Source organism: Herpailurus yagouaroundi, unplaced genomic scaffold, assembly GCF_014898765.1.
Source record: "Herpailurus yagouaroundi ecotype Mexico unplaced genomic scaffold, PumYag 222, whole genome shotgun sequence".
NCBI lineage: Eukaryota > Metazoa > Chordata > Mammalia > Carnivora > Felidae > Herpailurus > Herpailurus yagouaroundi.
Genome location: NW_024412453.1, coordinates 18,265,127 through 18,274,698, shown reverse-complemented (window position 1 = coordinate 18,274,698; position 9,572 = coordinate 18,265,127). Strand labels below are relative to the sequence as shown.

The window sequence follows — 9,572 nt, the reverse complement described above, 5'->3', positions numbered from 1 at the left end:
AGGCCGGGGCGCGACCGCGGCTTTCACCTCAGCCGCCGCGCCCCGCGGCTCTTCGCGCCCGCCCTGCCCTCGCTCCGCCGCCTCTCCACAGCGCGCGACGCCGGCCGCCCGCCGCGAGACCCTCAGCGCAGGCCCCGCCCCTAACGGCCTTCGCCCCGCCCTACGCCCCGCCCTCCCTCGCCCCGCGCCTCGCCGCGCCCTCCACCCTGGCGCGTGCTCCGCCCAGCCCTTCGCTCTGGCCCCGCCCCGCTCCCTCCGCCGCCCGGAGGGCCCCGAGGTCCCGCTCCGACCGCGTCTGGTGAGGGGCGGGGCTCCGGGAGACAAGAGCGTGCGTGGCCCCCGGCTCTTCCGTCCCCGCCGGCCCGGACAGCGGGCAGGGGCGGCGGGGCTGCGGAAGGTCGGGCGCCTGCGCAGGCGCGTCGGGTGCCCAGCAGAAGTCCCAGGGTCCCAGGACCCGGCTGGACGAGGCTCTGCAGGTGCGCGTGCCTGTGCCTGAGGGTGCGGCCGCGGGAGGAAGCCCCCCCCCCGGGGAGGAGGGCGCGGGCGGCCCCGGGGCGCTGTCTCCAGCGTGTCGGGTGGGGGAGGGGCACAGGTGCCAACCGGGTGGGCCACTACGGGTGCCGGCTGTTGGGCTCAGGTGAGCCGGACAAAAATTGCCGGCTCTTCGTGATTTTCATTACCACCATTTGGAAATCCCTTTAGTGTAATGACTCATAAACGAATTATTGTTACTAGAGTACTAACCAGGGGCAAACGAGTCAAGATCCAGCAGCTAGAGCTAGTAAATTTGTCCACGTGTACCATTATTGAAGTTGTTGAGTTTCTCCCTTTAAAAGGAGAAACAACTTTGGTGCTTACTGTACAACCGTGCCTCAGTCGGTCGGGCGTGGGACTTTGGCTCAGGTCGTGATCTCACAGTTTGTGGGTTTGAGCCCCGTGTCGGGGCTCTGTGCTGACAGCTCAGAGCCTGGAGCCTGCTTCAGATTGTCTCTCCCGTCTCCCTCTCTTTGCCCCTCCCCTGCTCATTCTCTCTCTCTCTCAAAAATAAATAAACATTTAAAAAATTAAAAGAAAAAGAAAAATACAACATCAGAGGCAAGTTTATGTTACCATCCCAACATAGCTTTTACTTTTCCTCATTTGTTAGTTTTTAATTTCCCAAATAACAATCAAAAGCCAAATAAAGTACCTACGTGCCCAACATATCAAATTGAATAGAGAAAGCTTTTTAAAATTGTCCGTTTTCCTCTCCAGTCTTTGTCTTTAAAAGAACATATCGTGATCTTTCCAAAAGAATGAACTGGCATTTTAAGTCAATTTTAAAGGGAAAAAAAGAAAGTATAAAAACAGTTTGCAAGCATTTTTCACTTGAGCCTCAGTAGGGGAGTCACATTTTTTTTTTAACTTTTGTTTGTATATTTCATATCTTAGTAAATTAATTTTCGCTGAAAGCTATCTGAGATTAAGCGAGCATAGTCACCTTGGACACAAAAGGCTTTTCATCAGACACGCTGCTTGGAAACACGAGCCTAAAACAGTGGGGGTGTTTGATGTTAATAATCAGATTGGGACCCTCTTGTTGCGAAAAGAATTCGTTTCATCCGTTTTTTATAGCAATTCTGTCAACTTGGTTTGTTCTTAACAATAGAATTGACTTGTCAATGCGTTTTGGATGGATGTGAACAGAAGCAAGGACAAGGAATGCCTAGGCTTGCCACTTGACGGAGGAGTCAAGGGTGAGCGAACAAAGGTCAGAGGTAAGATAGCTTGCGTGTCTGCCTAAAGAAATGGTATGAGGCTGTGCCCGTCGCCTCCCCAGAGCATGCCAGCTGTCAAACCATCTTAGGAGTATGTCACAAAGGAGTGACAGGAGGGGCGCCTGGGTGGCGCAGTCGGTTAAGCGTCCGACTTCAGCCAGGTCACGATCTCGCGGTCTGTGAGTTCGAGCCCCGCGTCAGGCTCTGGGCTGATGGCTCAGAGCCTGGAGCCTGTTTCCAATTCTGTGTCTCCCTCTCTCTCTGCCCCTCCCCCGTTCATGCTCTGTCTCTCTCTGTCCCAAAAATAAATAAACGTTGAAAAAAAATTAAAAAAAAAAAAAAGGAGTGACAGGAAAAATGTATAGTAATCAACTTTACACTTACTAATCGGGAGGAAAGGCTTGGCAATTATTTTAATGAATTGCAACACCCCCTTTAATATACTTAACAACAAAAGGACTTTTCTGAAGTTGATCCTGTAATTACAGCATCCGTCCCGGGTGCAGAAATACTGAGTGATCAATCATTAGTGTCACTCCCCACTCCTCTGTCCATCCAGGGACCACCAACATTTAAGTAGATTGTAGGTGTGCTAACGCTTACAGATATTTGTGTACGTTTTTGCGCACGTTTGTCTGGAGAAGAGGAGCAAGGTAGCCCATGAACGGGACAGTAAGAACTAGATAGGGTTCAAGGGCAATGCAAAGTGATTAGGGGCTGCTGGGGCAAACGAGAGGAGAGTGAAAGCACATTTGGGGGGAGCAGGACTCGGGAAGGTTTGAAGAAGCATCAGAAGGCAGAGAATTCCTGAAAAAACAAAGCACTAGCAACTCCAGAGTAGCAGCCCCAGCACCAAGAGCCCAAGAAGGTTCTGGAAAGTTCTGGGGAAGATCCGTACAAACTGCTGAGTCAGAATCCAGGGGGCTGTGGGAAGAACAGATCCCTTCTCAAGTGTGGGTGGCCCAAGCCGGAAAGAACTTGACTTGTTCCACCAGCAGAGAGGAGAAACAGAACAGTAACATCTGACCGGAAGCAGCCGGAATCCAGGTGGAACTCGGAAGGGACTGGAGAACCTATGAGGGCCCCAGGTGCACAATGCTCCGTGGTACAGTGAGCAGTGAGCGGGCTGGGCACCCCGTAGTGTCTGTAGTCCACGCACAGGGACTGCTGCGCCTGGCAGTGTGTCCCTTCTGTGCTCCCCGTGCCTGATGTCCACATGTGCTGAGGGAGGGGACACCAGGGGAGACCTGACACATTTGGTCCTTGGAGCCCACTCTGGCTGCCCCTCAGTCGATCCCACCAGGAAGTTACTGCTGTGACATTACGAAGGGCGCACCTCTCTGGAGGGCTGTCATGGGCCACTTTATATCACAGTGCACATCAGACACACACAACTTGTTAAAACCCTCCTAGCTCATGGCAACATACCTTTACCAGTGGCATTGCCGTGAACTGTATCACAGACCTCTCACGTTCCAGCCGCACATCAGCAACGTCCCAGGCGCTTGCCCCACCCGAGGGACCAGGGATGTAGAGCTAAAACCAAAGTCAGACGCTCACCCCGGGCCAGCCGCTGGTCTTCCAGTTCTGTGGCAGATGTGCAGCTAGTAACCAGAGCTCAGAGCCTCAAAGGTAGCCTTGAATCCCGTCTTCTGCTCTGCTTTTCTCTAACCAGGTGGCAGGTTCCGTTCTTCCTGGAATGGCTCTTGAACCTGTCCTTGTCTCCCCATGTTTATGGCAACCACTCTCACTTGGGCTCCAGTGGCATCCTGTCTCATGACTCGGACCTCTCTCTGTTCCAGCCCGTCCTACACCCCCATGCCAGACTGAGCACAGCACTTCTCTGTTCTGGAACCTTCAATACTGTCCATCATCGAGTGAATCCATATTTTTCTGGAAGGGATCATATGGTCTCTGTTGAAATGACTCCGCTCTACCCTTATAGTGAAAAAAACAAAACAAAACAAAACAAAACAAAACAAAACAAAACAAAACTACCCACAGACAATACCTGAACAAATGGGCATGTCTGTGTCCTGGTAAAACTCCATTTACCAAACAGGCAGTGGGCTATGTCTGGCCTGTGAGCCATCATTTACAGACCCCTGGATTCCAGTCACAATTCCCTAGTTTGGCATTCATCACTTTCTAGAATTTGGACTCAGTTTAAAACGCTACCCCTCTTTCCCACCATTTCTCTAAAACATGCCCATTTCCCCAAGACTTGCACGTAGGTAATGAATTTATGTTTAGAAATGCATTTCATGGGGCACCTGGGTGGCTCAGTCGGTTGAATATCTGATGCTTGATTTCGGCTCAGATCATGATCTCACGGTTCATGGGATGGAGCCCTGCATCAGGTTCTGCACTGACAGTGTAGAGCCTGCTTGGGATTCTCTCTCTCCTTTGCTTTTTCTACCTTTCCCCCACTTGTGCTCATGCTCTCTCTCTCTCCCTCAAAATAAACAAATAAAACAAAAAAAATATTTGAACATATATGACACCTGGTGACCCCGTGAACACAACGTCTTTACTTCCATTGCCTTTGCTTCATTGTCCATCACGTTCGTCATCACATTATTACTTCTAGAAAACATTTTCATAAGAGCTCCCTCGAGGGGCACCTGGGTGGTTCAGTCGGTTGAACGTCCAACTTCAGCTCAGGTCATGATCTCATGGTCCGTGAGTTCGAGCCCCGCGTCGGGCTCTGTGCTGACAGCTCAGAGCCTGGACCCTGCTTCGGATTCTGCGTCTCCCCCTCTCTCTGCCCCTGCCCCACTCACACCCTGCCCCCCACACCCCCAAAAAAAAAAAAAAAAAAAAAAAAGATTTTTCAGAGCTCCCTGGAATGAAGCCACCCCACCGCTTTGAATGATAACTCCTGCTCAGTCTGCCTGTCCCAGAGTCGAAAAGTCCTCCAAGGTAAGAATACAGGTGCTTGGGAAAAGCTGTGCGCAGCACCACCCTTTTCTCATTCTGGGTCCAAATCCCAGGCTTCGCCTTTGTTAGGTTTGTTTACACGTTCAGTAATTTGCTCAGAGCACGATCGTTTATCTGTGTTGTTTGATATTTTGGCACGGGCCAAAGGAAGCACGAGAAAACCCCAATCACGAAAGACGTTTCAAAATTTAAAATCATCACTCTGAGAAAAGGACGATAGATAGGTCTCGTTGTGCTTAATTTCCATATACACTCATCAGAGCTCTCTTATCGTAGCGGATTCTTTGCGCACGCACGTATCTAAAACGAGGAAATACCTGGGGTTTAAGAGTGGCTAGCAGGAATCACAGGAACTAAAAGTCAAGCTGTCTGGTCACATTTCAGCTTTGCCACTAATGAGCGGTGTCGGTCAAGACTCTGCGAGTTTCGTTTTCCTTATCTGTCAAATAAAAGGTTTGGACAGGTCCGGCGGGACACGGATGAACACAAAAGTACAAACCCTGCGGGGAAACACGGCGTGTTTATTTGTGTATGTGTCACGATCTCCTGGACCGAAGCTTTTTGGTTTTGTTTTTATTTTTTTTAATGTTTATTTATTTTTGAGAGAGAGGCAGAGAGAGACACACAGAATCTGAAGCAGGCTCCAGGCTCCCAACTGTCAGCACAGAGCCCAACATGGGGCTCGAACTCACAAACTGTGAGATCACGACCTGAGCTGCATCAGCCTTTACGTTCTGGTGGTTCTGGTGACAACAGGGAGACCAGCAGATTCACATTGTAGGGCTGCTTCTAGCTCTAGCCTGCAGCTGAACTGGGGGCATGATCTACTTTGTGTCAAACGTAAATAAACATGACCCTCCCCGGCTTCTTTTTTACACACCTCAGGGCCGTAGTTGGGGTAGTCATCCCTGGGAAATGATGGATGGGAAAATGTGGAAGGAAATCCCGTAACTGGTATTCTTATTGTGTTTATCCCTAAGTGAAACGTTATTCGAGTTGTACAAGATAAGATGATGTTCTCCATGTCAACTCCATATTACAAGATCTTTTGATCTGTTTTGAAGAAAATCACCAATGTTTTTTCTCTCACACCGGTTGACGTTAGCTTCAAAAGGCTAATTAATGGTCAAATTCCAAGACCCCTTGGGAATGCAAGCTGGTGCAGCCACTCTGGAAAACAGTATGGAGGTTCCTCAAAAAACTAAAAATAGAACTACCCTATGACCCAGCAATGGCACTGCTAGGCATTTATCCAAGGGATACAGGTGTGCTGTTTCGAAGGGACACATGCACCCCCATGTTTATGGCAGCACTATCGACAAGAGCCGAAGTATGGAAAGAGCCCAAATGTTCACTGATGGATGAATGGATGAAGAAGATGTGGTATAATGTACAACGGAGTATTGGTCGGCCATCAAAAAGAATGAAATCTGGCCATTTGCAGCTACGTGGATGGAAGTGGAGGGTATTATGCTAAGCGAAATTAGTCAGAAAAAGACAAATATCCTGGACTTCACTCCTATGAGGACTTTAAGACACAAAACAGATGAACACAAGGGAAGGGAAACAAAAATAATATAAAAACAGGGGGACAAAACACAAGAGACTCATCAATATGGAGAACTAACTGAGGGTTACGGGAGGGGTGGTGGGAGGGGGGATGGGCTAAATGGGGGAGGGACCCTAAGAAATCTACTCCTGAAAGCATTGTTGCACTAGATGCTCACTAATCTGGATGTAAATTTTAAAAACAAAAATTTTTTTTTAAAAATTCCAGGACCCCTCACTCTTTCGGGGTCAGTATTCTTAAAAATAAAAGTTGCCTGTGTTTTATTACTTAACGGAAGCTCATGACTTCAGACAGTATTTGTATTGATTTTCCCGCTCGGGTTTAGAAAAGCAGCAGTGGGAAGCGGTTCCCTCCATTTTGGCATTCCAGCGAAGAGTGAAATAAGTCAATGGAATCGCTCCTAGATCATAAAAATTTTTTCCTCCTGATCAGTCTTTTTATGACCCCAAGGTCAGAGCTCTTGCAAAATTTTATTGTGGCTTGACAAATTCTCCATGTCAAGTCTATACTACAAGATCTTTATTTCTTCACTTAGACAACTGGAAACAGATACCACCTGTGCTCCCATATTTATTGTGTCAATAAAGTCCATTATAATTACGCCATGCTGTTGAAAAATAGCACGCAGGGAACTGACAGACTGCTCTGGGGTCACCATTTCACGTGATACCAACCACTGATCGAATTATTTCAGAGGCTTTAAGCTATGGATTAACAGGGGAAAAAAAGACTTTGTATATCACATCCTTTCATTTATATTTTGCTAGGCTCTCTTTTTTTTTTAATTTTTTTACATTTAATGTTTATTTATTTTTGAGAGAGAGAGAGAGAGAGACAGAGCCTGAGTGGAGGAGGGGCAGAGAGAGGGGGAGACACAGTATCCGAAGCAGACCCTGGGCTCTGAGCTGTCAGCACAGAGCCCGGCACGGGGCTCGAACCCACGAACCGTGAGATCATGACCGGAGCTGAAGTCGGACGCTTAACTGACTGAGCCACCCAGGTGCCCCTGGATAAAGACTTTATGTTGTTCATCTCCTTTCCCTTTCCCCCTGTGTATCTGAGTGTACTTCTTCAAGACCTAAATGCGTACTATAGCTAAACAGATAGATTCTTTCTGACCCTGTGATGCAGAAGTTGCCCAGCCCCTATGAGATATCTTGGTCACTTTGCCAGATATGATCTGCTGTGTCACAGGAGCCCCCAAAACAACAGCAACAACAACGCATCAGAATCCTGTGAGTAGGATAGTCCTTAATAGTTTCATTAAGATAGCACTGTGAAGGTTAGCGCTTTGTTTGAGAAAATTTTATGGGTACATTTTATGGGTTAATTAGGGCCTTTGTCATTGCAAGTGACAAAATACAATCCAACTGGCTTTCAAGGAAACGGATCGTGGTGCTGGTGGTGGATTTTACTGGTTCTAGTAAAAGTCGGGATAGTTGAGACAAAACTCTTGGGGTGGCTGGGTGGCTTGGTCAGTTGAGTGGCCGACTTGGCTCAGGTCATGATCTCACGGTTTCTGGGTTTGAGCCCCGTGTCAGCTGGCTGCTGTCCGCACAGAGCCCACTTCAGATACTCTGTCTCCCTCTTTCTCTGTCCCTCCTCCTCTCCCACTCGTGCTCTGTCTCTCTCTCTCACTCTTTTTCTCTCAAAAACAAACAAACAAACAACCCAATCCGGAGGCTTAAACCCAAGTCTCAGCTTCTCTGCGTCCCCTATGGAGCTCATTGTCCCTACGGATGAAATACAGATTCTGGTCTGTCACTGTCTGGAAATGGGTCACTGTCCCCACCCTGAATCAATCCCTATGACCAGGGAATGGAAAGCATTGATGAGCCTACTTCAAATGCCCAACCCTGTAGCTAGGGTGGGCCCCCTCTCCCTCCCGCCCCCCCCGGCGGCCCCCCCCCCCACCGTCCTAAACTTTTGAATTTAAAGGAAATTTGCTGTCCTTCTAACAGAAAGGCGAATGGACACCAAGGAGCAAAAACAACCCACATCCCTGACGCTCCGGGCACAAACGATAGATGTTGGAACTTGATCACTAAAAGAATGGCTGTCCAGGAAGTAGAAAGAGTGCAGGCTTCAGAGTCAGACTGTATTATTGGGGATCAGATCCAGTGGCAAACAGAATCACCTCCACGACTTTCAGGGCCCAGTGCACGATGAAAACACAGAGCCCTTTGTTCAAATATTAATCAGAATTTCAAGATGGCGACAGCAGATGGTAAACCAGGTACAGGGCCCTTCCAGGTGGGGAACCCTGGGCCACCACGCAAGAAGCACACCCATGAAGTTGATTCTGACTGCAGATAACAGTAAACAAATACCAGAGATGCAAGCAAGATAGACGTTTCTGTCTCACGTGTAAGTCCAAAGGCAAACGCTCGAGGGTTACTTGGCAAAACTGTCAGGGACCCAGGCTTTTTCCAGCTCACCCATGTGGCCCCACCCATCCTTATGGTCCAAGCTGTCCTGTCTGTGTTCAAGGAACTGAGGAATGCCCAGGGTGTCGGCGTGCAGGAAGGAGATGGGGCAGGGAGCCCTGTGCAGGCTCCAGCGAAGGATCCACCTCGCTCCTTCCAACTTTTTGTGTTTTTCTACCATCTTGGGTACTTCTGGGCATGTAGACTTCTTGTATCTTATCCCTGTATCTTAACATCAGCTTCCCTGTGTGCCCAAATTTCCCTTCCTGTAAGGACACCAATCATATTGGATGGGGGGTCACCCCAATGACCTCATCTTAAGCTGGTTAAATCTGCAAAGATCCTATTTCTTTTTTTTTTTTTTTTTAATTTTTTTTTTCAACGTTTATTTATTTTTGGGACAGAGAGAGACAGAGCATGAACAGGGGAGGGGCAGAGAGAGAGGGAGACACAGAATCGGAAACAGGCTCCAGGCTCCAAGCCATCAGCCCAGAGCCTGACGCGGGGCTCGAACTCCCGGACCGCGAGATCGTGACCTGGCTGAAGTCGGACGCTTAACCGACTGCGCCACCCAGGCGCCCCAGATCCTATTTCTTAATAAGGTCACATTCTGAGGTCCTCGGGGTTAGGACTGAAACATAGTTTGGAGACACAATATAACCCATAAGAAGAAAAGATGGTAAAGATCTGATGTGAGAGGGTGTTTAATGATTGTAGAGTCGAGGACGGTTTCCTCCATTGACATGGAAAAGCCCAGAATGGGCAAATTCCTAGAGACAGAAATCAGAGCAGAGGTTGTCCGAGACTGGGGGTGGGAGTAAACAGGGAGTGGATGCTAATGAACACGGGCGTTCTTTTTTGCACGATAAAAATGCTCTC

General features: G+C 48.6%; 1 protein-coding gene and 1 long non-coding RNA gene across 3 annotated transcripts in view; one reads left to right on the top strand and one right to left on the bottom strand.

The window, feature by feature from the left end:
- Positions 1-70, bottom strand: part of MEIOB (meiosis specific with OB-fold) — a 33,539-nt gene extending 33,469 nt beyond the window's left edge. Inside the window, exon 1 of the mRNA XM_040459435.1 lies at positions 28-70. The gene's annotated coding sequence lies outside the window, so the exon portion shown is untranslated. The remainder of the gene's footprint in view (positions 1-27) is intronic.
- Positions 71-228: 158 nt separating this feature from the next.
- Positions 229-8,608, top strand: LOC121019703 (uncharacterized). Of its 2 annotated transcripts, none has more exons than XR_005785743.1 (4): positions 229-298; positions 1,649-1,757; positions 4,586-4,679; positions 8,229-8,608. It is a non-coding gene; the product is annotated as an uncharacterized LOC121019703 (long non-coding RNA). The 2 variants fall into 2 exon arrangements; XR_005785742.1 differs by lacking the exon at positions 229-298 and adding an exon at positions 321-476.
- Positions 8,609-9,572: the final 964 nt, after the last annotated feature.